The sequence below is a fragment of the Saimiri boliviensis genome, chromosome 2, assembly GCF_048565385.1.
Source record: "Saimiri boliviensis isolate mSaiBol1 chromosome 2, mSaiBol1.pri, whole genome shotgun sequence".
Taxonomy (NCBI): domain Eukaryota; kingdom Metazoa; phylum Chordata; class Mammalia; order Primates; family Cebidae; genus Saimiri; species Saimiri boliviensis.
The window spans coordinates 78,622,407-78,648,705 of NC_133450.1; the positions used below are offsets into that span (position 1 = coordinate 78,622,407).

General features: G+C 39.7%; 1 protein-coding gene across 16 annotated transcripts in view; it reads right to left on the minus strand.

Moving 5' to 3' along the window:
• The window catches only part of SEMA6D (semaphorin 6D), a 589,870-nt gene that overhangs the window by 51,654 nt on the left and 511,917 nt on the right, over positions 1 to 26,299 (minus strand). For 6 of the 16 annotated variants that reach the window (XM_074393660.1, XM_003928894.4, XM_010339499.2 and 3 more), the window contains exon 1: positions 4,034 to 4,120. The exons of 8 other annotated variants lie outside the window; for them this stretch is intronic. The gene's annotated coding sequence lies outside the window, so the exon portion shown is untranslated. Of the gene's footprint in view, positions 1 to 4,033; positions 4,121 to 5,180; positions 5,833 to 26,299 lie in introns of those variants that run through there. 2 more of the 16 variants (XM_003928892.3, XM_010339500.2) reach the window with 1 other exon arrangement.

Sequence of the window (26,299 nt, forward strand, 5' to 3'; positions counted from 1 at the left end):
AAAATTCACCTTACAGAGCTGTTTGAGGGTTACATGATATAATCAATATAAAGATCTTAGTATGGTGCCAGAATTTAGTCCGCTAACATTAAGCGTTAAGTATTGTGGTTGCTGCTGTTTTCTCCTCTTCTTCCTCCACCTCCATCGTCATCACCATCATCATTATCATCCTCCAGATGTTTTGTGGCTGATTTCACTAGTAAATGCTGAAGAAAGACTACATGCTAACTCACACCGAAACGTGAGGCAATATCCCCTTTATGCATCAATCTCCAACAACTGGATTCCTAATTATGAAAAGTTTAAACAATCAAACAAAAAAGCTTGGCAACATAACCTAACAGATGTATCTATCTAATTCACATTATTCTTGCTTGAACAAGCAGTGGCTACTATAATAGATACCTTATTGAGTAAAAAAGAAGAAAACCAAACAAAAAAATGCGATAGAAACTATTGGGTACTAGTAGACCCGGGCCTCGTATTTAGGCATGTCGCATGTTCTTTGTGAAAAGGGATGCAGCAATAACATGCTTAGTTCACCAAAAAACTACATAGAGGTCTTTTTCTATCTTCAATCATTTGGGATTACAGGCTAAAGGCTACTTCATTCCTTTCTTCCCTTTTTCAAGTAGTCTAAATTCTGAAGGTGTAAGATGAGTGGGATCTGAATGGCTCCTTCTAGTGCTGTGATTCTGGTGGTTTGATCTTACCAAGCCTTAAGAGTCTACCTTGTGGTGGTATAAGGTTGGGGCAAGCCCCCTTTTAAACGGAACATGTCATTGCAAGGTGGCAAGGCCTTTCTGCAGGTGTGACCCCAGAACTGGATGAGGGGCCTGGGACAGGTTGCTAAACAATGGAAACATCCCGTTCTGGGTGTTAACTTTAGTTACCACAGCCAGACAATACTGCCAGTGGTGTGGAAGAAAAAATTGCTGTAGCCAGCTGTGCTGTTCACAGTCGGATGGATTCCATGTAGCTCCAAATGGTGATGGAGCCAGAGCCTGTTGTAGCCAAGGACAGGATGATGGATGATCTACATACTGTGTCCAAGTAGAGAGAATGGCAGAAGTTCACTTCAGGGTTGTTAAAATGCTAATCTGGGTGAGTTAACAAAAGCTTAATAGAAAAGGAAAGTTTGAGAAATAAGTACACCTCATGTGGTATCTGTGAGGACCACTGATTTCATCGCTCTTGGTTACATAAATGGTTGTTTTTCAAAGTAAGAACGTTTAGTAGTTTTCCTGTTGGGAGAAATGCAAGCAGCTTCAATTATCAGTGGCACTGCCAGTGTTGTCAGGGTCTGAGGAAAACTCCACGCGACAATAGCCACCTCAACTGGAAAGTGTCATGGTATGTTTCAAATAGTTATGTGATTTTTATTCTCTCTGTGTGTCATGGGAATAAATCAGAACTTTTTTTTTTTTTGTTTTTCAATTGGAAGTTGGCAGCTGTTCACAAAATTGGCGGCAACCTAAGACACTAGCTTTGGGAGATATTAACACTAAGTCTCCATTCACATGAGCCACAGAAAGTGAGACCTCTCTCACTCTAAGGACAGATTCAATGCATGAATTACACTAATAGTACATTGAATCATTCACTAGTGCTAAAGGCAGAAAGGCAGCACCACTGCAAATATCCGGTATGGATAGTCTTGCTTTAAAATCTCTAGGATAAAATAATTCACTTCTAAAGAAAGGAGCATATCTACATTTCTTGCCAAAAGTTCTGTTTTGCCATCCTTTATTTCTTTTTATTTTTGCTCAGGTTGGAAATACAGAGAAACATATCTGGCTTACCTGGTGTTGGAACACTGGCTAGCACAGCTCCTTGTAAATGACAAATATTCAATAAATACTGACTGGCTGGCATACCCCAACTGCTACTTGCTTCTTCTAGAAAGGCATCTAGAATATGCAGGCTTAAAGTCCATTAATTAAAATAAAAGACAATATTTTATCCTGCAATATGCCAAGGAAAGAGTTCACCTCCTATGGTTACACTACTAATGGTTAGGCATTCAGCCAGGCTCTTAACTCTGCATAAAATACATCAAAAGGGTGAAAAATGACCCTATTTCAGATGCATTTTTCACTCTTTGTATCTTAGTGAAACTCACATGCAAGAACAATGACTAAGCTAATTACCAAGGTTTATTATGATGGAGCAGCAAGAAGTGAAGAACTTCTCCAGTTTCAGTAAGTCTGTAGCAATTATGGCCATGTTTGTGAATCAAGGCTCTGATTCCTGTTTACTTGCTTGTGGTCTTTCAAGCAATAGAAACCATGACATTGATGTAGGGGCCTGCTTACCCAACCACAGTTACTGGACAGAGCCTTCCTGTGCATGCAGCAAGCAAGGGAATTGAAGTCTTCAGGATTTGTAAGTTGTCCTCACTCTAAGGACTAACGGATTTTATCACAGCCATCTTTCAAATCCATCAACCCATCAAAGCAGGGGAGACATGACCAGATGGTGCTATTAGAGGGCACCAAAAGAAAAAAAAAGAGAGAAAGAAGAGGAAGAGGGCAGAATGCCCACAATCTAAATCAAACTCAAGTTAACCAGCTGTCGGTGATGAAAAAGTCACAATATTTCTGGCATACTCTCCTGAATCACAGAAATGTTCCTCAAAAAGAAAAAAAAAAGGTTATTTATATACCATCCCTACTAGAAATAAGGCCAGGTAGGAATATTCTGTAGGATGCAGTAAGAAATAGTTGCTGGTTGTTAATCTAACAAAATGTGCCAATGGAAGAAAACAGTCTGTTCAACAACACATTTTGGAAACCTTAGGGTTATCTATTTAACTGTCTTTCTGGAAGCACATTCTAGAGACCTAACCTAAACAAAGTACAGACAGTAACTATAAAAAACAAAACTCAGCTATGGCTGAGCTATGGTTTATTTATGTCTAGATGTTTAGGTCATGGTAATATGGACCCAAATCTCGGAGCTTATCTGGCAATTTCTATTTACCTAAGCCAGAGTAAATGTTTGTATAATACCTGCCAGCGTGACAGAATATGCCTGTCACTCACCACATTAAACATGACTACACACAACTTAATTTCCTGAGTTAGACACCTAAAAGAGTGAGATATTTATTTTATGACAACATGAATAAACCAGCATCAAAACCTGTTGTTTTAAGCCACCAAAGGATAGTAAAATCCTTCCCTTGAGCAGTCTGAGATGAGATTTCTTAATACTACAAGGAAGAAACCTTGAAAATGTTCTTCAAACAAGATTTTTTCCTATTCTAAGGGACAGAGATCAAGTCATTTTAGAAAAATGTGAAACCTTTCCCTGGGACTTCAGCTTTGGAATAAACAAAAGAAGCCACTTAATGGACCCCAAATATCAAGTAGGGGGAAGGACAACCTTAAAAAGCACCCATAATCTTTACTACAGACTTAAAATTCTTAGTGGCGACAAGTTTTAGGGAAAAATTGTCCTACTCATCGCCCTTTCACCCCAAGTAATAGGAAACACTACGGTTATTTTTAAGGGAAAGCCCCCGCTGTCGTGGCAGACATAAGGTCCAATGACTGTTTGTGAAGTCTATATATCTGTAATCACGATGTGCTGCGCCTTCTGTGTGAGATCACCCAGCTGACGGCGCTGAGAGCTCGGCATGCTGGAACATCAGTTACCGACTGGTCACCCCAAAACCGGGAGTACTGCCCTAAGTTCCTCTCACGCTGCGAATCATACCTGGACTTCAGTCCCCCCCACACACCCCAGCCCCATCAGCTCCCTGACCTTTCGCCTTTTAACAAGTTCAGGATTTAAACAATCACCTGACATCAATGGTCCCAAGAGTGGATTGAGCACAAATATTTCAAACCCAATTCTCATCCACCCTTCCAAGTCCTTTATGACCTTTCATTTCAATCCAAGAATCACACATGACAGAGGAAGCTTCAAGCCCTTCTAAATTACCCAAAGAAGGCTGCTGCTGTCTCTGTTTCTGCAGACCAGGGACAAACACCGCCGCTGTCAACACGGGAAATAAAAGTTTCCCTACCTTCCTCCTCACCATGCCCCTGCCAGCGGCTGCCCGCGCGAGCGGCGGCTCCCTCCCGGCTGCAGGACGCCTCTCGCCGCCGGAGAAGGGGCTCATGCAAAATTGACTCTTCCTTATTTGTTTCCATCCATAATTGATGGGGAGATGAGAACGTAACACATCTCAGCGCCGAGCTCTTGCCGCCTGGCGGAGACCCTGTCCAAGACGCTTCCGTGAAGCATTTCCAGCCGGGGAACAAAGCACGGAAAGTTGCTGAGGAGAGCGGCCAGGAAGAGACACCGGGTGCGGGGTGGGAGGTGGGGTGGGCGGTGGGCAGCTCCGGGCCGGGAGCCCGCTGCCCGCCGTGCGCTCTGCCAGCAGGGGGAGAGGGGCGGTGGGAAGTGGCCGCCCTCCTGGCCGGAGCCTTGGCCCGGGCCCCGGGGGCTGAGAATGGGGGTGGCCAAGTCACTCGAGCCCCCGCCCCTCGCCGGCAGGCACTACCCTGGGGCCGGGCAATCCGGGGGCTCAATGACAGGTATCCTGTGCCCGCGAGGGGCTGCTCCGGCCTTGGCTGCGGCGCCGCGCCCCTTCTCCAGAACGCAGGGGAATGCTCGCCCGCCCGCTCCTAGCCGGGCCGGAGCTGCCCGACCCCGGCCGTCCCAGCGTCCGCTCCGGGGCCGATGGGCGGAAGGGGGCGGCTAAGTCCGCAGGCGGCTCCTTCGGCCTTGGCTTGGCTCCCTCCGGCGGGCTGGAGACGCCGTGGCCCTCACCGAAGCTACCCTGCTCCCTTAAACTATGAGTGGGGGACGCTGAGCTGGCTCTGCCTGGCAAGAAACTTTTACTCGCTGCCCCCTCCGCTATTTTCTCCAAGGGGGTGTACAGTGGAGGAGGGCCTCCAAGTCCACTTGCCCCTCCCCCTAAGCCGCCAGCTTTGCCAGTTTTGACGTCCGCCAAACCTCTCCAGCCCTTTGCGCGTCCCTTGCACGGCACGCAGAGAGAGCAGCTTGGAAAAGAAATCAACCTTCCAGTGGCCACACACACACACACACACACACACACACACACACACACATGCACACACACGCACAGATGCAGCCATACGGGCTCTCAGGTTCCGACCCCCAACCCGGCGCCAAGAGCATTAGCAAATTGTTGAAAACGGTCTTACCTCATTGGAGGGAGTCTGGTAAGAAAAAAGAAAAAGAAAAAAAAAGCTTGCCACGCGCAGGGAAGAAAGAAAAATATTGTAAAAATAGATATCCCTCTGTCTCCTTAGGTCTTGGCTTCCCTGATAGAATCCTGAAACTCGCCGCCACCCCTTGCAGCAGCGGCAGCAGCAGCGGGACAGAGCAGGAGCAAAACAAACCGCTGCACGGCAAATGGTGTAATTCGATCCATCTCCAAGTCAATCCATCAGGCGAGCTGGAGCCTGGCTCCCTCCACGCACTCGGCAGCCCCCGGAGCGGTCCCACCCCCAGGCACGGACGGCAGGAGGCGCGGGCAGCCGGGCGCGCTCGCTCTCGCGGGTGCGCGGTGGCCAGCGCCGCCTGGAGGCCCCCACCCTGGCGCTGCGGCCCCGCTGACCCCTCGGTGGCCTCCGCGTCCCTCCTCTCTCTGCTGTGCACACTCCCTCTCCCCACCTCTGAGGAGCTGCTCCTTCCAGCAACTCCCAGAGCCTCAGTCATCCAGCTAGCAGTGGGTGCTGCAGCCCTGGAAGCAACCTTTTCGATTCCCTCCCTCTTTCCCTCTTTTTCTCTCTCCCTCAGTTCTTTCAGAGCTTTCCTCCAGACACCCAGAGGACAAATCACTGCAGCCCAGGAGAGCTGCAGGCGCAGTTGTTCCGTGAAGTTCTGCCTTAGTTTTCTAGTGTAAGATTTATTTTTTAAGTACATCTTTACAAGCCCGCCCCCACATTACCAACACCCCCCCCCCCCATTTCTCTTTATAACCGCTAAGCAAAACAGCTGGGAAGAAGCAATCAAACATTGCTTTATCTTTATAAAATACAGAAATTGCCTACTAAAAATCCCATTTCTACTTTGAATGAAAGCCATTCTGTACAGTATAATTTTGCAGGCTAATGAGCCGGTTTTACAGGCAAGTGTTTCGTGTAATATGTTGTGGGAGAAATGAAAATGTCCTTGAAGTGACATCATTCAAAATTGACTGTCACAAATGAAAGGGAAAAAAAAGTCACATATTCCAAAACAAGAGGATTTTAATTCAAACTTCATTTCCAAGAACGGGCTGTGTTTTATTAATTTCCAGTTGAATTATGGATCACTGAAGGCTCTAAATGGCTAGAATGAACCATGGTGCCCCTGTTTAAAGAAAAAGAAAGAAGAGAGCTTTTCCGCCAAACTTTTAATTTTCATTTGAGTATGGTTAATTACCGTGAAAGAGAGAAGAGAGGGGTGCAGAAAGGACTTCCTTTCCTCAATGGTTCCTGCTTTCTCCCAAACACAGTTACATGTTTACATTTAGGAAAAATACTCTGGTCCTCGTTGTTTCTGAAACTTCCAAGGACAGCCTTGAAAAGGAACTCAAAAAAGACACCCCAAGCAACTGCTGCAAGACTCATCCGCAGAACTGTTTCCGCACTAGTTAACAGTCTGTAACGCAAAGAAAGAAAGGGAGAGGAGGATGAGGGGTCTTTTAAAATACAGACTCTTTCCTGCTGTTCTTCCTATTAGAACTAAAGAGTAGGGGGCGGAAAGAACAGCTTTGGCAACACAGCTCTGTGATTTTTTCCTGTTGTTATTAGGTCTTTTGTTGGCTGGCTAGTTGGTGTTTTCTGGTTGTGCTGGGCTCTGACATCATTGCAAGTTACTTGGCAGTCAGGGCCCTTCCCCAGCCAACTTCTGACCCAGAAAGCTGTGCCTGTTTCCTGGCGTCCAGTTGTTCTGTATTTTCTCCATCAAGGGAGCAAGCCCCACTGCAGGCAGAGGATACTGTGCACTGCATAAAGATTGCAAAGGGGGGTGGCCATTGGCTTGATTAGGAATCAAATTGCCACCCACCTGGAGACATAAAACTCTTGAGTTGTCCTGTGTCTGCAGTAGCAGCAAAGAGAGAGAGAGAAAAAAAATCAAATCTGGAGATTTCTAAATTCCTTTCCAAAATTCCACAACAGCCAGCTTTACAGAGTGTTACCCAAAGAGTACAATTTGCCCTAGACTGAGTTCCTAAATCCAGGAAAAAAGAAACTTTTAGGTTGCAGAAGGATATACTGGTAGGTCATTTCAAGCCATGGATTAGACATGTTTTCAGTCTAAGTATCAATGAAGACCTCGGATTCAATCCCTTTATTTGGTCTGTTGGGGATGAGAGGTAGGGGAGTAGGCTCTTCATTGCGACATAGTAAGAATGATATCCTTTACCTTTTGGTCAAGACCAAAATATAGTACTTTTAAGCATTTATCATTTCCCTGGTTCCAAGAATCTTGATAGGAAAACAACACTCCTTTTATTTGGATTTCAGTGGAAAGAAGTCTAAGGAAAACTGCTCACTCTTTATGCAGCTCCCACTGTTGTGGTTTATTACCATTTGGTCTCCTCAGTTGATTTTACACACTTTTAACCTTTAGCTTTGCCTGCTTCTCCAGCCCGATCCCTCCTCTCTCTACTGTCTGCTTTAGATGCTAGCATTACCCAGAGACTTGCAGTTCTCCACCATGCCACACTGTTTCATGGTGTCTCTGCTTTCTGGGTACTCCATTCCCATATTGGCATGTGGTTTAATTTCTGCTTTTCTTGACTTCTAGCCAACAATTTGCTTAAATGTCAAAACTTGCCTCATCTTACTAGCCCCTGCAATGGGCATAAGTGCTTCTCTTCTGTACTCCCCTAACCAGTTCACCTACACAATTAAGCAGATGGAAGGGAAATGATGGATTTAGCATGTCTTCCCCACTTGACACTTCTTAACAGCAAAAATCTTTATTTATCTAGACAGTCCCAGTTCTTACGACAGTGCCTGGCATTTAATGAATGTCCAATAAATACTTTTTAAACAGATCTAATAATGGAATCTACAACTTTCTCATACTCCCTTATGTGCTTCCAAAGAATATCATCAGCTTTAGATTGGATGCTTCTCCATATATTCACTCTGTGTCCCCAGGACTCAGCAAAGTACTGGCATGAGAATGTTTGTTCAGTGAGCAAAAGAAAGAATGTATGGATGAATGGAGATAATTGACTGTTTTCACCAGAAAGAAATTGTACAGAGCCCAACGCTTTACATGGTTAGGATTATGCTTTAACCTTATCTACATACATTTCCCATCAGTGGAAAGTAGTCATTTTGTTTACAATTTAGTTTGAAGCATAACAGTCATCTGAAAATTACAGAAAATTTGTGTGTGTAATTGTTAACACAAGTTAATCAGTTATCAGAATGTACAACTTCTTAACTGTTACAGTTATTAAACAAAACATCAGTATTTAATACACACCCACACTCTGTTCTAAGCATTTTACAAATGTTAACGTGCAACAATGCTACAAGGTGAGTATTATCATTACTATCATTTTATAGATGAGAAAATAGAAGCTTAGAGAGTTTAAGTGACTTGCCCAATGCCACAGAGGTAGTAAGCAAGGAGGAGTTGAATTCTACCCCATACTGAGTTGTAATAGTCGTTAATAGTGAGGACATAGTTAATAGCAATAGTTAGTAATGAAGTCTTTGGAATATTAGACAGTCTGGATTGAAATCCAGCCTCCTCCTCTCACTAGACTCGTGACTTGAGATAACTTATTTAGCCACACATGCTTCAGTCTTCTCATCTGGAAAACAGATATGGTGATAATAATATTCAAATGGATTTTATAAAAACAGAATGTGATAATGCATGTGAAGTGTTTAGCATGTGACCTGGAACAAAGCAAGCACTGAATAAATATTGAACAAGGCTTTTATAGATTCTCTGAAGGCAGCAGAATCTTGGAATCCTGCAGAAATGAATTCAAAACTTAATCCAATCTCACATTAAATGTGAGATTAAGGGCAAAAGTCTGTGCTACACAATAGGTTTGCAATAAAGTTTTGTTCCATTTCATCTCCTTCATTTTCTTATCTATGTGTATATGTCTATTAATTCTGATACACACAGCACTCACGATCCAGTTGATATGAAATAACACTTTGTATGAATTTTAATGAATGATAAAATTTAGGATGTAGAGTTTCATGTTTCAAAATAAGAAGAGGTATTGAAATTTCAAAGGTTGCTGCAGCTTCTGTGATTACTTTAATTTGGAATGCACATATAGTATTCCTTGCGTTCGCACATTATAGAAAGTGCTTTTGTGGCAAGGGATTGCTTTCAAAACTAATCTACGCTCTCCATGACATGATAAATCATTAATAATATAGACCCAAATCTCGGCATCTGCATAAGCACAGCTGGCCTCCTTGTGTCAACAGTCTGCATATGAAAGTGACTCTGCCAAGATATTTCACTTTAATGAAAAATATTTATCACAGTAAATCTTAAGCCTCAAGATTTTACTGACATAATTCATTTCTATTATTATGCACTACATAGTATACCACCATGGCACTGCGTATGTTTAGAATGATAAAAATGTGCTTTTTAAAGTCATTTTGATTACTACCTCGGCATGAATAATTTTTGCTAGACACTCTGAGTAAAGGGACTACACCGTGCATTTATGGAGCTAATACATCAGTTACTTATCTAATTTTGCTAATGACTCTGTAGGTGTCACTGTGCGGAAGGACACTGAGTGCCCAAGCCAAATAAGAATCAGGCTTTAAAAAAATACTGTTATTTTCATAAGAACGATGAACAGCAAACAGCCTTTAATAACACTAGCTCTTTTGCAAACAGACAAGAGATACGAAGGCTATCATCATTTTATCAAAGATCTTTTGAACAAACAAGCAAAATGAACTTTTTGAAGGGTGGGTCATACAAAAAGCGGGCAACTCAGACAGTCACTTAATTGTGCTTATCTGTACTTTGGAAAGGAATACTTAGGATACTGGAATGCCAGCTTACATCCCAACAAAAAAGAAGCCGAGACTCCGAATTCCTGACAGACTTCTCTCTACAAATTTACAATAACCAACCTTCTGACCTTGAAGAATTGGAGCCGAATAATACCTATTAAATGTTAGAATGTCTTAACAAAGGAGAAAGATAATGAAATTAATTAAAAGTGGTAGAGAATTAAAACAGTTTATTTACTTTTGAAAATATATACTTCAAACTTGGTTTAAAAAAACAAACCTCCCTACCTAATCTTATTATTATTACTATTTTATTTGCTTCAGCCAACCTTAAAATTCAAACCAACAAAGGAAGAAGGAACTGACTGGATACCTATTTCATCCCAGATCCTGGCCAGAAACAATAGTATGAATTCTCACCACAGCCCTTTGAGCCAGACATCATTATAAACAGGGAAACCTAGGCTTGGTTAAAATAACTATCTTGTTAAGGTTTTCTGCCCTAGTAGTTTGGTAGCCTAGATTCTCATCCAGGTTTGTTTGCCCCTCAAGCCTATTTTTCTTTCTAGTATACCATTCTATGAAAAATGACATGAGCACAAGTTTTTAAAACTATGTCTTGGATAACACAGGAAATAAAAAAATTAAAAACCCATAATTAGATATTCAAAGCTAGGCTACAAGTAAACGTGTGCTTCAATGTAAAGTTTTTTGATAGTTTTTGCTTGTCACATAAGATCCAATTTAAGGACCTCTGCGATAGGATTCATAGCGTAGTTTAAAACTCTACACGTTATATACATTCTATTATCCATTGAACTGCTCTGAATCACATGTAAATGATAAGACTTTTTTCACACCATGCAAATTTATATTAAAATAAACCTCTTTGGTTAAGCTATAAATGTTTCAATTAATGTTTAGGGCCATATGTTCACACCTTCCTCACCCTCCCTCAAATTTTAATCATTGATTGTTTTACACACAGAAACCCCTATACTAGGTACAGAGAGCTGATTCATTGCCAGAAGCCACTAGTGCCACCTACTGGTTAAGAAAAAGAGAATAGAATTCTGGGTAATTTCTTCCATCTTCCGAAATAGAAGGCACTCAGTGAAAACAATATTTTCTTTCCTGTTTGCCTGCTCAGATAGGATAAACGTTTACTATTATGGACACTTCATTAACATCGAATATACTGACTAAAAGTACACTGCTAAGATGGAGTGAAGGGTGGTATGTGTTTGGAGGACAGGAAGATGCTGATGTTCTGGGATAAAAATCAAAAGTGACAGGTGGATCATGAGATCAGGAGTTCAAAACCAGCCTGGCCAATATGGTGAAACCCTGTCTCTACTGAAAATACACACACATACACACATGCACACAACTTAGCTGGGCATGGTGGCACATGCCTGTCACCCCAGCTACTTGGGAGGCTGAGGCAGGAGAATTGCTTGAACCCAGGAGGCGGAGGTTGCAGTGAGCCAAGATGGCACCACTGCACTCTGGCCTGGGCTACAGAGTAAGATTCCATCTCAAAACAAAACAAAACAAACAAAAATCAAAAGCAAAGACTATTAGAGTACAGCTTTAATAACAGGGGTTGTTTAAAGTCCCAAATGCCCTCCTAAACTGTGGTGAAGTGGCAGTAAGTGCTCCCTCTACCAGTCCCAGTTATGGAGGTTTCATTTATGTTCTAGAAAGAGGCTCAAGAGAAGCTTAGTTTGTCTGACTTCTGTTTGGTTCCACAAAGTGAACTGCCCAAGTTCTGATTCCCAAACCCCTCTGGCCTTTGAACCTATCATCAATTGCCAGTCAGCGAGTAAAAATAATTCAGGTCTATACATTTTTACAACAAACTTTCTTAGTAGGTTGGCTCCAGAAACCAAGTTAGATTTAAACATTATCTGATTCATAGCTAGGGTATGTTCCCTGGCGGCTGTCTTTTAGAAGTTTGAATTGTGATATATGCTGAAAAGATCACTTCAAGTTTATATGTTTAAGGAACACTTAAAACAGGAGCCTCACAGAATTTGCCATCATCTGGCTTTGTGTTTCACTTACACAGCTAAAATGAAAACCTGTTTGGCTGAGAGCTTTTCTGGAAAATCCAAAAAGATCCAGAAGGACTGATTAGAGGTTTTTAACAATATCACACACCCATGAAACTTGAATATTTTTGTTATAGTTGTATTTGATGGTTGACTTTTCAAATCTTATTGCCGCTGTATCATTGCACACATTGTGTGTGTTTGTGTGTGTGTATGTGTGTATTTTTCCTCCAAGACTTTCTGTTAAAGGCTTTATGAATTCTTTTGCTGCATTAAAATCTTTGGAATTGTGTTTATAAGCTACCACAATATGTTCTGAATTTCTGGGTCATAATTACAAAATAAACAGATTCATTTCTCATCACAAATTTTAATTAAGAATTCCAGTTATGCAATTATTTGCTAATGAATAATACCTACTCAGTTCCAAGGCATGCTATTAAATACGTTTACTCAAAAGTTTGTTTTCTAAAGACAATTTCCAGGGGTCGGTTTCTCATTTGCAAGCCATCAACCTCAGTAACTGTCATATTAAAATAAGAAGAAATGATTGTGTCCTATATCATTGATATAGGTGAGGATTCAGGAGACAAGGATACTTTATACTTGATGGAAATAATTTAATATAAAAAGCCAATCAACCAGCCACTATGTCTGTTCCTCATAAATATCAAGCTACTGAATTCTATGATTTATTTTGTTTAGATCTTTTGGTCAGGCTAGCCAATTGGACATTCATTGGCTCGGCTTTTGCCTGTAAAAGGGGACAGTAGAGGACTTATTTGCCCGATGTTTATTTATTGTGCTTTGAAAACACTACCCCAGTCTTGGCTACCAACTCCCTAAATATGATCTTGGTTCCCAAGTAGTAAAGGAACAATCAATTTGCTTGCTTTTGACTTTTTTTTTTTTTGCCACTTTTTATGAAGAAGAAAAAATATGAATAAACAAATAAGTAACCCATTTTTTATATAAAGTAAATGTACAGGCTATAGAAGGGGGATATTTCTAGGAACTGGAAACAAAGTTAGCCCTTTAAACTAGAAATATACAAGGGCTGACATTTCTGCAGACAGTCTAAGAGACAGTGAGTTCCAAGGGAAAAGGGGACCTCCCAAATCAAATCAGGGCATTACAAAATCTAATCAAGGTGACAAGGATATATCCCCAGGATTAAGACTGTAACTCAAGTGGAAGGGGGCAGGATCATTTACTCATTCATTCTTGCATATATTCGTTTCACCATTTGTTATTAATAGCAGCAATCTGCTTTGTGTAAAGCACTATGCAGAGATAAATGAGAAATACCTTGCATTTAGACAGCAACTTAAAATTTCAAAAGCAGTTTTATCATGTAGAGTCCTGGCAGGGAACAGATGGCACACTTGACTTTGGTAATTTAAGGAGCCTTTAATAACGGGACTGTTTATTAAGATGTGGGTAGAGAATAGGGCGACCATAAGGGCCAGTTACTCTGGGGCCTTTAACACCCCCAGGTCCTAAGGAGTCAGATGAAGGAGCTAATCGCTTCAGCAGAACCTGGAGATGTGAAGACTATGTAGAGAGGACCCACTTGCAGGAGCTGTGCCCTTCAGCCAAGTGACTGTCTCATCCTGCAGTGACATGTAGGAAGGGGATGGGGAAATAAATATCACCACCCACTCTCTTCCTTCTTTCTGATCCCCTGCCGGTGCTTTTCACTGGTTCAACCTCACTTGAAGGCAAAGGGCAAGGAGGTCCAATGATGCAGCCCTTAATGGTCAACCTCTAGGGAGTAGGGAGAAAAAGGATTAAGGGTACATCTGGTGGCACGAATGAAAATTCACTGCTTAATTTTATTTTGGTCCTTATAGAGCACTATGTGGTAGGGGTGCTCCTTTCGCAAATGAGAAAGCTGCAACGGGGAAATTTGCTTATTATAAAGATAACCGAGTTACACAGCAGAGCCAGACCTTGAACTTGGGTCTTCTGAATCTAAGTCTGGTGCTTATCACACTGTCTCCCTATTCTCTGCCCTTTGGACTTCCTTATTACACTTATCTCATCATGTAACCTTATTAACATGTTTTATTACTTACTAAATGGAGCTCCCTGAGAGAGGGAACTAGGTCTTTGTATCATTACTGTCTAGAATTAGAGGCTGAGACGGGAGCCCAGGAGATTTTGATGGATGAAATAATAAGAGAGAGAACATACAACCTGACTGAAGAGACAGATGTGCCAAGAGTTAACATCACATGTAGTAGAATACAATAAATTTTAAACCCAGAGGTAGAGAAAAAGTACTTTGGATGTACAGGACAAGAGGAAATGCGTAACACTGCAGCTTCATGACGCGAGGTCCTATAAGCTGAGTCACACTGGAAGACAAGTGTCTCCAGGTAGAAACTCTAAAGAACGTGGTTTGGGCAGAGGAGACAGCAGAATCAGGGGAGGGTGACAGGGCATAGTACACTGGGTCCATGACTGCTGTTCTTGGAGGCAAGAAATAGGAGACGTGACCGAAAAGACAGGATGAGATCATTGTACAAAGTTCCTTAACTGTCATACGCTGAAGCTTGAATGTTTTCCTCATGTGTTTAGAAGACAGATTTTTAAGGAAAAGATGATTCTAATGTTTTTGATGGAGAGACAGCTCTCACGCCAGAGGAGGTAGAGCTTGAAGAAGCGAATGGTATCAGATGTAAGAATGCTAGTGTAGGGGTCAGGACAGAAGATGACTTCAATGGAGGCAGATTCAATAGAAAAGTAGGAACATATACCAGAAGACACAGCATAGCTGGTAGACGTTTGAATGTCCAGGAAAGGGATGTGGGAGATTTTTCCAAGTTTCTTAGTCTGGACAAATTTAAGATAAATTGAATTATGATAAGAGAAACATGAGGTGGAAGAGGTTAATGGGGGGATAATTGAGTATGGTTCTGGTTAAATGGAGTTTAAAGGGCTGGCATGGTGTCCATGAGGTGATGCCTAGCAGAAAAATGGAAATTATTACACAGTTTCCTCAATAGACAGGGAAATTTATATCTTCCAGAAAAATACCAAAATCTACATAAGCCACATACATATGAAAACGTAAGAGGAAATCCAGTTTTTAGCTAGTATGCAGGTTAGCCTATCTACCTTCTGAAGGCGCACGTGCTCAGGAGAATCAGCCCCAGAAACCCTTCATCCTTTACACTCCTAGACTCAGTCCTCCAACTTGGAAATCATGCAATCTTACTAGTGTCTTGCAAACACAGGAAATGCAGACCTGGCAATTCATCATATTTTATCTACTATCTTTTTGAGCTGACTGTTTCTTTTCAGCCTGACGCTTTTATAGAAAATACCAATAGATACGTTTAAAACTTTTAATGAAACTATATAAAATCATTATTTCAGAAATTTTAAGAGAACTTTGGTCTTAGTGCGGTGTAGATGAGGTTGAAAAATTACCCAAACCAATTTACTTAACCATTACCACGCCATTTAACTTAGGCATCTTAGCCCCTGATCATCAAGATTTTCTGCTAAAGTATAAATGAACCTAGGGAAATACATTTCAGTAGCTTCTCTCAATTTTCTTGGACAACATGAACATGTCATTTTACTTGATTTGAAATGCTAACATGAAACATTAAAGAGAGTGGATATTTCAGAGGAAAAAGAATCACATCTTGATAGCCAGATGATAAAATGCTATAACAATAAAAGATTAGATCACTTCCAATTCTCTTTACAAAAAGACCCACTGAAATATATAGAATGTAATTTTAATTATTTAAGAAGAGTTTTCCATTTATTTAGAAAAGGAAAGCTTATGAAAAGTGAGTATGGATATCGTCAGTATCATGATATTATTTAATGGTTAGGGTGCTTCGAGGTAGCAGTGCATTCAAGACAATTTATCATGTAATAGTGATAGGATTACAAAATGGTCATTTTCTTCTTTCTTATGGTGATCTGTTTCTTCATTCATATTATGTGGGCCATTTTAAAACAACTCATATAGTGTTCTCTCAATATGTCTAGAGGAGAGAGAGAAGAAAATAGAAGGAGAGAGAGAGAGGTCGAGAGACAGTGAAAAGGAAAGCAAATGAGAAATCTAATTAAATTTAATGGAACATTTCCAAGAAAAAGATAAAGTCTTTAGCAGCATCTGCAGTTTCAATTTGCGAACTGTAGGTACTTACATTGGCAGGAACTTACTTTTCTTTTCTTTCTGTTTTATGATTTGTCATTAATGCAGAGAGAAATAAAATAGATATAAGTATTTGTTAATGTCATGCAAACCATTTCGACTTACACAGAATGTCATAGAATGTATGCTTAATTACATAAGCAACCTTTGTATTAAAAATATCACTTTATTACCCTTCATAAACATTTTATGAATCTCTTTAATTTATGACTGAATTAAGAGAAAATGAAAGGCAGGAATAAACTACAAAGGATTTTTTCCTCATCTTTTAAACTGACTTCATTAAAACTGTAATTTAGTGCTATGTATAGCTGAGCAATCCAAGAGAAGAGACGGGACAAATCTATACTTCTATTATTTAGTCAAATGTTGAGAAAGTAGTGTTTGGCTTTTAATGAATATTTAATATGGTAGAGAGCTCTCAAGATCCCACTTTAGTAGTAAGATCTGGGGCAGTTTTCAGCAGAGATTGAATTTCTGATCTGGCCTCCTGAATTCCCTCTACCACTTTTCTTCCTCTCATATTCCTTAAGTTGCAAAGAGGCAGAAAAATACAACATCCTTTGCCCAAAGAGCCTCTTACGTGTGCTCTGTAACTGAGATGGGTTAGAAGGACTCTGGGACTGATGCAGTCTTCCTTCTGGAGAAGGAGCTGGCTGTCCTTGATTGGAGGCCACAGGAGTGTGGCTATCCAGTGAAGGTTCTGGCTCCCCGGTAATGGCCTTAAGCCTTGAGGGCTTGATAGAAAGCCAGAATTCTTCATACTGCAGCACAGACTTTGGCCCTGATTTTAGCACTTCCTGTCTTAACCTCTTGATAGAACAAATCAATGTGGGTCAGGAACCTGGGAATTTCCTGGGGGACTGGTCTTAGGTATCCCTGTACTTCAGAAGAATCGGGAAAGCACAGGTTGGAAAGGCTTGTTGTGATGAGACTGAGGAAATTCTCTGGTTGAAGGAGGAAATGAGAGAGATCGGGTAAAAATCAGGGAAGAATGAATTCTAGATCCCACTGCCAAAAATTACAAAAATTATTAAGTCATGTATTACACTTATTCAATTATTTTACAGGGATAAGTACAAAGACCACAAGTTTTGATTTTTGCTTAGCTTTGGCTCTAAACAATTACAATCTTCAGTTTCCTCTTCAGTCATGCTGAAATAATGTTCAACATGAAGTTTATTTTTAGGGGTAAATAATGTTCGTAAAAACATTGTGTAAGTTTTCTAAAGGAAAACTGTAAAACCCAAAATTAAAGTTAGATATTACTGAACTCCAGTGTCCAATTTGGTGACCATATCAGAGTCACTTGGGGGTGTTTTGTTAAATGATCTCTGCCATTCCTGCCTCCCTTCCTTCTCCTACAATAAGCTTCTCAAGTGTGCTCCTCTCTCCCTTCCGTACCACTGATCTCCTGACCCACTGTTGTGCTGTGTCCTGTAGGTGCTTCAGAGTAAAAGTAACTGCCTTCAGCAGTGCCGGAAAGCACGGGCCTTACATTTACCTGGAGTGCTTAGGACAATGCTTGGCTAAATATCTATTTATTGAATGGATGGCTTGAGCGGTAACACAAAGATGCTTACCAGAAAAGTGAATGAATTTATACTATTACAGTACATTGTTAAAAAGCTCTAAGTACATCTTGATTATAGCTCTTATACAAAACTAGAATAGGATAATTTTTTGCTATGTTCAAAATGCAAACCTCTCATTTCAAAATCCAACAATTTTTACTGGTAAAATATAAGAATCCTTTTTTAAAGAAAATAAGAGCCATGGATATCAGTCATCAATTGCTAATATTATTTACCATTGAAGATGTTAACCAATGCAGTAAGACAAGTTTTGTTTGTTTGTTTGTTTTTGAGACAGGGTCTGGCTCTGTTGCCCAGGCTGGAGTACGGTGGCATGATCATGGCTCCATGATTCACTGCAGCCTCGAGCTCCTGGGCTCAATCAGTCCTGCCACATGAGCCTCCTGCACAGCTGGGACTATAGAGGTGCATGCGACCACATCCAGCTAATATTTTGTAAAGATGAGTTTTGGCCATGTTGCCCAGGCTGGTCTCAAACTCCTGGGCTCAAGTAATCTGCTCACTTAGACCTCCCAAAGTGCTGGGATTATAGGTGTTAGCTGCTGCTCCTGGCCTCAAATATGAATTATCGTTTATATTCTAAAATTGGCAGCAAAAACTATTTAAAGTGATGGTATACATTAAAACTATACAAAATATTTAAAAATATGAAGTGATGGTATTTATTAACATTGTATGCCTGGAAAGATATCCACTGTAGGCTGGACATGGTGGCTCACGACTGTAATCCCAGTACTTTGGGAGGCTAAGCGGGGAGGATTGCTTGAGCTCAAGAGTTTGAGGCCAGCTTTGGCAACTTACTAAGACCTTTTCTCTAAAAAAAAATTTAAGAAGAAAAAGAAAGAAAGGGATCCACTGTAAACCAAGAGATAGAAATACGCTATAGAAAAACTTATTTCATGTGATTCCATTTTTGAAAAACAAAAAAAAAATGAGGGCTGTGTATATGAGCGCATAGGTATGTGTCTGTGTGACATAAACTATATAAAGCTATATTTCAAAACCCTAAAAATCCCTGGGTTTTTGAAACAGATAATTTTCTTCTTTTACATACCCCCATGCACTATGAGAAGTTTGTTCTTTCATTGAGAGTAATTAATTTTATCAGCAGACAGCTTAATCTTTATTAAGAAAATCTGAAACCTTGTAAAACTTTTCAAGATATTTCAACATTGGATGATAAAAACACACAACTGAACCTCCCCATCTCCCCTTGCCGAGAAAAAGAGAAAGAACTAGGCCATTGTTCAATATTGGACCTAACCATAATTTTGATCTCCATTATGGATTTGGATATTACAGGTTGGTTTTTGTGGTTTCTTTTGCCACAATTATCTATACAATCATGTTAATTTTCTATTTTCCTTTATGTAAATGCAAATTCAAAGAACATGAACCATTTTTCACAGTCATCATTTTTCTCTGCAGGAGTTTCTGAAAATTATCACAAAGTGGGTTGCTGCGAGGTGGGTTCCTTTCATTTTTTTTTCCCACAGAAATAGTGACGCACATGAAAGTCTGCAGATTGGACAAAATATGTTGTTATTGGTACTGTGATGTAAGTCACAGTTAGAACCTATGTCATAAATTTATGCAAAAGTGCACCTTCCTATTTAAATAGTGAACTTGTATTTCATGTCTTAGAAAAAAGCATGAAAATGTTTTTATTGATTTTTACAAAAGGCCCCAAAGTACAATAAAATGACTGTATAGCCTATAAAAATATAATTTCATCCATGCCATATACTGCAGTGATCTAAAATTAATGGGCTAGCTAGAGTAAACATTAAACACTTGATTAACAACATGTACACCTGCCATAGATTATAGAAATTCTTTTGGAGGGTTCTTTCGATGGACCGTGTCTTTTTGAAAAAGCTGTATGGAGATTTGAAATAGGCATATTTTGCTCTTAATAAATTCATTTTCACGCAGAGCTATGTACAAAATCTTTCCATCTATTATTTTGTATAAACACATATTGCATTTACATTACAGTTCACCATTTGTGCTGCACATTCTAGGAGTTTGGATGAATGCATAATGACATGTATCCACTATCACAGTATCATACAGAGCAGTTTCACTGCTCTAAAAAAAATCTATGTTTGGATTACTCATCCCTTTCTTTTTCCCTCTTTTCACTGTTTTGCCTTTTCCAGAATGTCACAGTTGGAGTCATAGCCTGTTTATATTGGCCTCTTTCACTTAATAATATACATTTAAGTTCCTCACATGTCTTTTCATAGGTTGATAGCTCATTTCATTCTAATATTGAATAATATTCCATGGTCTGAATGTATTATAGTTTATTTATCCATTCACCTACTGAAGGACATTCTGGTTGCTTCCAACTTTTGGCCATTATGAACAAAGCTGTGTAAATATCCATGTGCAAGTTTTTGCATGGAAATAAGTTTTCAGCTTTTCTGCAAATACTAAGATGTGTGATTTTTGGATTGTATGGTAAGCACATGTTCAGTTTTGTAAGAAAATACCAAACTGTTTTCCAAAGTGGCTGTACCATTTTGCATTCGCATCAGCAATGCATGCAAAGTTCCTGCTGCTCCACAACCTCTCCAGCATTTCTTGTCAGTGTTCTGAATTTTGGCCATTCTAATAGGTGTGTGGCAGTAACCTGCTGCTTAATTTGCATTTCTTTGGTGACATATGATGTAGAGCATCTTTTCATACATTTATTTGCCATCTGTATGTCTTCTTTGGTGAGGTGTTTGTTAAGGTTTTTGGCCTTTTTCTTTTTTGAGGTAGAGACATTAATGCTGTGTCAGAGGCATCCATCAGCCAAGTACAACTGAAGGTAAAAATCACTGGGAAAATGTATTCCTATAAGCAAGAAGAATTAAAGCTAATATAAATTTCTGAATGAAAATTTGGCTAAAAAGAAGAAGGAACATGTTGAGTACAGGAAACACTTCTGAGCTAGGTTTGACCCGAAGGCCACTTTTTCCATCTACCGGAGAAGCAGCAAAGAAGCAGGGCTGAGGATGTGTTCACAGTAAGGATGAGTGAGAGGGTACAGCTTCCCCAGGTCTCCCTCATTCCTCAGGGACGTGTGTCTGAACTTCACTCTGAAAAGCAGTATTGTGTCTGAAGAACCAGGTAAGGGGATGCCAGAGCTAGGCTTCCTGCATTTCATACCATTAGCCAAGGAAGGAGATACATCATCATGAATGCAGCTTCTCTAATACCATATAAAGAAATTTTTGCTTTGCTACATTACATCTTTCTACTTTCACCTTCTTTCTGGACCAAAAGTCTTTTAATTTTAACTTTATTTAAAGTGGATAAATATCAATTGTGAATATTTATTTTAAAATATGTATACATTGCAGATGGTTAAATGGAGCTAATTAATATATGGGTTAACTCATGTAATTACTGTTTTTCCGGGTGTGAGAAAACTTAAATCTATTTTTTAGCAATTTGCAAGAATATAATTCATTGTTATTAATGATAGTCACTATGTTGTACAACATATATCTTGAATTAATTCCTTCTAAGTGAAATTTTGTATCCTTTTGCCAACCTCTGCCCACCCCACCCCCGGCTCTCAGCTCCTGGTAACCACCATTCTACTCTCTACTTCGAAGAGTTCAACATTTTTAGACTTCACATACAGAAGAGATATCTGGCCTATTTTTTAATCAGGTTGTTTTCTTATTATTGAGTTTTAAGAGTTCTTTATACATTTTGGACAACAGTCCTTTATCAGATATGGTCTTTTGGAAATATATTTTCCCAATCTTGGTTTGTTTTCATTCTCTTGACTGTGCTGTTCATAGAGCAAAAATTATAGATTATAACAAATTCCAGCTTATCACTTCCTTCTCTCATAGATTGTGCCTTTGGTGTTGCATCGAAAATGTCACTTCCAAGCCCAAGGTCATCTAGACTTTTTTCCTGTGTTATCTTATAGAAATTTTATAGTTTTACATTTAGATCTGAGACCCATTTTAAGTTACTTTTTGTGAAGGGTATAAGGTCTCTGTCTAGATTAATGTTTTTGCATGTGAGTATCCAGTTGTTCCAGTAAAATTTGTTGAAATAGCTGTCTTTTCTCCATTGTACTGTATTTGCTTTTTTGTCAAACATCTGGGCTCTCCATTCCATTACGCTGACCTATTTGTCTATTCTTTTGCCAATACTATACTTTTAAAAAATGATATGTGACCTTGCTATGTTACCCAGGCTGGCCTCAAAACCCTGTGCTCAAGTGATTCTCCTGTATCTGCTTCCCTAATAACAGGGACTACAGGGGCATGCCATGTACCTGGCCTATACTTTCTCCTTCAATAGGCTATTCTGGGTCTTTGGCCTTTCCATATAAACTTTAGAATCAAAATTTTTAATTATTTATTTACTATTTATTTATTTATTTGAGAAAGGATCTTGCTTTGTCACCCAGGCTGGTGTGCAGTGGTTTCATCATAGGTCATTGTAACCTTGAACTCCTAGGCTCAAGCAATCCTCCCACCTCAACCTCCTGAATAGCTTTCTTTCTTGCTTGCTTGCTTTTTCTTTGTTTTCTTTTCTGCCACCAATATTCCCCTTCCTTTGCAATGGAATTGATGGGAAATGCAGGAGGGCAGTTTAGGTATATGCCTGGGCATGACACAGAAGGACAACCACTATCCTCTGTCTGTTGCTGGTAGCTGTTTTCCAGATTTGCTTTGCTAATATGTTAATTAAACAGAATGACAAATGTCTAAGGTCTTTCTTAGAGGTGATTTGATGTGGTAAAAATGCACTGCATAGAGACAAGTAAAGCCAAACTTCACTCCTTAATAGCTGTTTGACCTCAGAAAAGTTACTTTAATTTGATGAGTTTTAATTTCCTCATGTATAAAATAGGGATAATACCAATCTTTATAGGATTGAAAAGGACAAATGAAATAGCAAGGACAAAGTACTCTGCACAGTGCTTGGCACACGGTAGGCTTGCAATAAATTAGTTTTCTTGCTCTTTGACCTAAATCCTGTGATTGTCTGAAGGTTAATTTGAAGTAAAATATAGTTTCTCATTGAGTAGTATTGAATACAAGGAAAAGTAAAATAAAGGCCTTTAAAAAGCTGGCATAGGCTCACCCTTCTTGTCTTTATTAGACTGAGTATAGAGTAGGTGCTCAATAAATTTTACAGATAATTAAGATAGAAAAGCAACTTAGGAATTATTCTACTTTTACATTCTCCTTCTTTTTAAAATCAGTCACTTTCCTTTGCCTGCCTCTGCTCTCACAGCCATTTTAAATTTGTTTATTGAATTATACAATGGAGAATGTTATAGCTACTCCTTGGCGGGTGGTGGTGGTAGGTTATGACAGTGACCGGAAAGTTATACTGTCTAGGGATCTAGTTTGATCTCTAGTTCATGGGAGGCAAGTACGTATAGTATATTGTGGCAACTCTGATAGTGACTGCATGGGATGTTGCATTGACAAAGATGCTGTGGCTGTAGCAGAACTCATGGGAAATGAGTATTATGATTAATTAGTTATGCCTGTCCTGGGTTTAGCAAAACAGACTAGATTCCTGTGTGCCATATATTTCTACTTCATATATGTGAATTAGCTATATCAGTGAAAAAAATGGAAGAAGGGAAAGTGTAACAGGTGATTTCCTGGCAGGAAGGGAATAATCAAGTTTATGAATGTTTCTCATTTAGTAGAGTCACATTTTTAGGTCCCATCTATAGCAACACATTTTTCATTTCCCTCTTGAGAAGTTTTCCCTGGTAGGAAGATTTTAGTAGCCCAGAAGCCATGCCTTGAAGAAGTCTTCAGAGAGTTTTATTTTTATTGCCAGAGGTTTTGCAGTAGCAGCAAAAAGCATTTATAAAATTTTGCTCTTGCCATTGGAAAATTTGAACGTTTTGTCTGTTAAATAATACCTAAGCGTATACTGGCCCTTTTCTTGTCATCTCTTCTATTGCTTACTTACGTCCATAGAGCGGCAGAACATCTAAAACAGCTGCTTTTCATCCTTTTTTGACCATTCCTCCTTTAATCATGAGAAGTGTTTAAATGTTAATTTTTTTGGATTATGCAAAAACATCAATCTCAAAGGGATCTCCCTAAACCCATATTTTAATAATAGGAAATAGCCATTTTGAGAGGAAGTGAAAAAGTAAAGATTAAGTGATTTCTGATAGAATAAAAATATTGAGTAGATTCTAAAGATCACCTATGGCCAAGCCTTCTATTTCACTAACGGGAAAACTGTGACCCAGAGAAGTTGGCAATCTTTTGGCCTTAGCAAGTTAAGGAAACATCATGTTGGAATGGAATCTCAGTTTCAAGACTCTCAGTATTTTCCAACAAATGTTACTGATCTTCAAAAGAGCTGTGTCAGATATGAGACGGTGGTGTGTGTGTTGAAGATGCTATAAGGCTTTCTCCTAGGGGGTGGGCAGGTTGAGATGGAAACATCAGAAAGCTTTAATCAGTGATGGAATTAGATTAATTAGAATTAATTTCAAATTCATCATACCTTCTCTTTATAGAAAGAGAGATTTAGAAAGAGACTAAAGGACAATTAAAACAATTAAACAACGGGCTAAAAGGGTTTTGGAGTTTCATTTCTAACAAATCCAGTTTATTAAATTATTACCTAAAAATAATTAGAGTTTAGAAGTAAACATAGGATGAACCTTGGAATTCAATAAATATTAGTCAATATTCAGCCAATGGGCAAAATTGCTACAGCCTTTCTTAGTGGGAGATGAGAGGAGGCAAAAAGTAAATTAGGGTGACACACCATCATTGTGGTTACTTCCCGAGTCCTGAAAAGTTCTTGTGGGAGTTCAGAGAGGAAATCAAGGCAGGGCTTGCTCTGTTTGGGAGACCAGGATAACTGTTATATGCCAGAATTCCTCTCAAGATATGAATACTTGTGAACAGACATTTCCTTCCTGTGGTTCTCTGCTCTGGCAGTGAGGAGAGAGATTCAGGGCCCTCCATCCTGCTCCCTTGTTTCCTGAAAGTTCACAGATGTGCCCTGCCCTTGCCCTTCCTAGACAAGGGAAATGCAGCTGACTTGTTCTAGTAAGTTCTTTAAAATCTGGTGCCAAGAAGGAGGGTGGGAAGAGCAGCAAATACATTCTTTCCCTTATTCAACAATTTCATAAAAAATTACTGGACACCTGTGAAGTGCCAACCGTCTGATCCCACTGCAGCAGAGGCCTAGGTAGGACTTAAAAGATGATGATGGTTATAACGCAGATGACAACCACCCCAAGAATGATGATAATAATAGCAGTTCCCATGTGCTGAGTCCTTATTGCGTCAAGTATTCCGTTAGATATTTATAAATGTTAATCTTCATAACTATGAGATATAACTTCAAATCTATTAGACAGATATTCCTATCAAAAGTATTATACCTACATTTATGAACTGTGCAGCCAGTTCCTAAAGCAGAATTCCAAATGCTCAGCTCTTCCTTTATGATTTAGGGGAAAAAATGATTTTTTGGAGACTCAGTTTTTCACCTACAACATGGAAGTAATAATCCTTAAGCCCCCGTCCACATGGCAGGGTTCGGGCGAAGTGCCTGTCACAGTACTTGGCTGATCAGAAGCTGCACAGCAGACGTCAGGTCCTTACCACTCCCCCCATCCTTTCTTTCCATCTTTGGCAGCAAGACAAGTCACTATGGGCTTTTGCCAAATAGAAATACCACTATGGACAGACCCTCTCTCCCCTTCCCCCCAGCCCCTATGTCTAAAAATAACTGCTGGGACTTACGGTCCCTGGGAACAAGGTCTAAAGTGTGATGCTCACATTGAAAGAAACCCCTGGAAGTCCCTTGTTCTGCTTGAACTTAGCAAGAAACCCCATGGCTCAGAATTGCGGTATGAGACAACTTGTGACTTGTGGGGAGAGGTAGAGAATGCTGGATTTCCAACTACACTTGGAGTACATGCTATAAACGGGTGGATTTGAAGACTGAGTCATCTAATGAAATTCTGAACTGAAAACAAGTTTTTCAGTCCCTAGCAAAATCTTGGCAAAGTGGAGTTCAGAACACCCTGGTAATTCATTATCAAATGAAGTCAAGGAAGCACACTAAGGGTGAGGGAAGAGAAGACCTCTCTCTGTGCTAAGGTAAAAAATGATTTCCTAGTGGATATATAAGAGAATTAAACAGCATCAACATGCGTGCACATCTGTAAATATGTTTATGTTGCTTCTTGCAAAAACTATTTTAAATGTGTCCTGAAACTACCAATAACCAGGTTATAAGGATACATTACTGAAACTCATGCTTACTAGATATACTGATGGTTTACTGGTTACAAAAATGTCAGCTTGGTTTATCACAGATCAATAACTCATTACATGCTCTAGAATATATAAAATCCAATATAAATCAACTTGCTGTCACATCAGGCATTCAAATATCGCACCAATATGTACTTTCAGTCATGTGACTACTTTTCCTTCCTATACTAGCTGT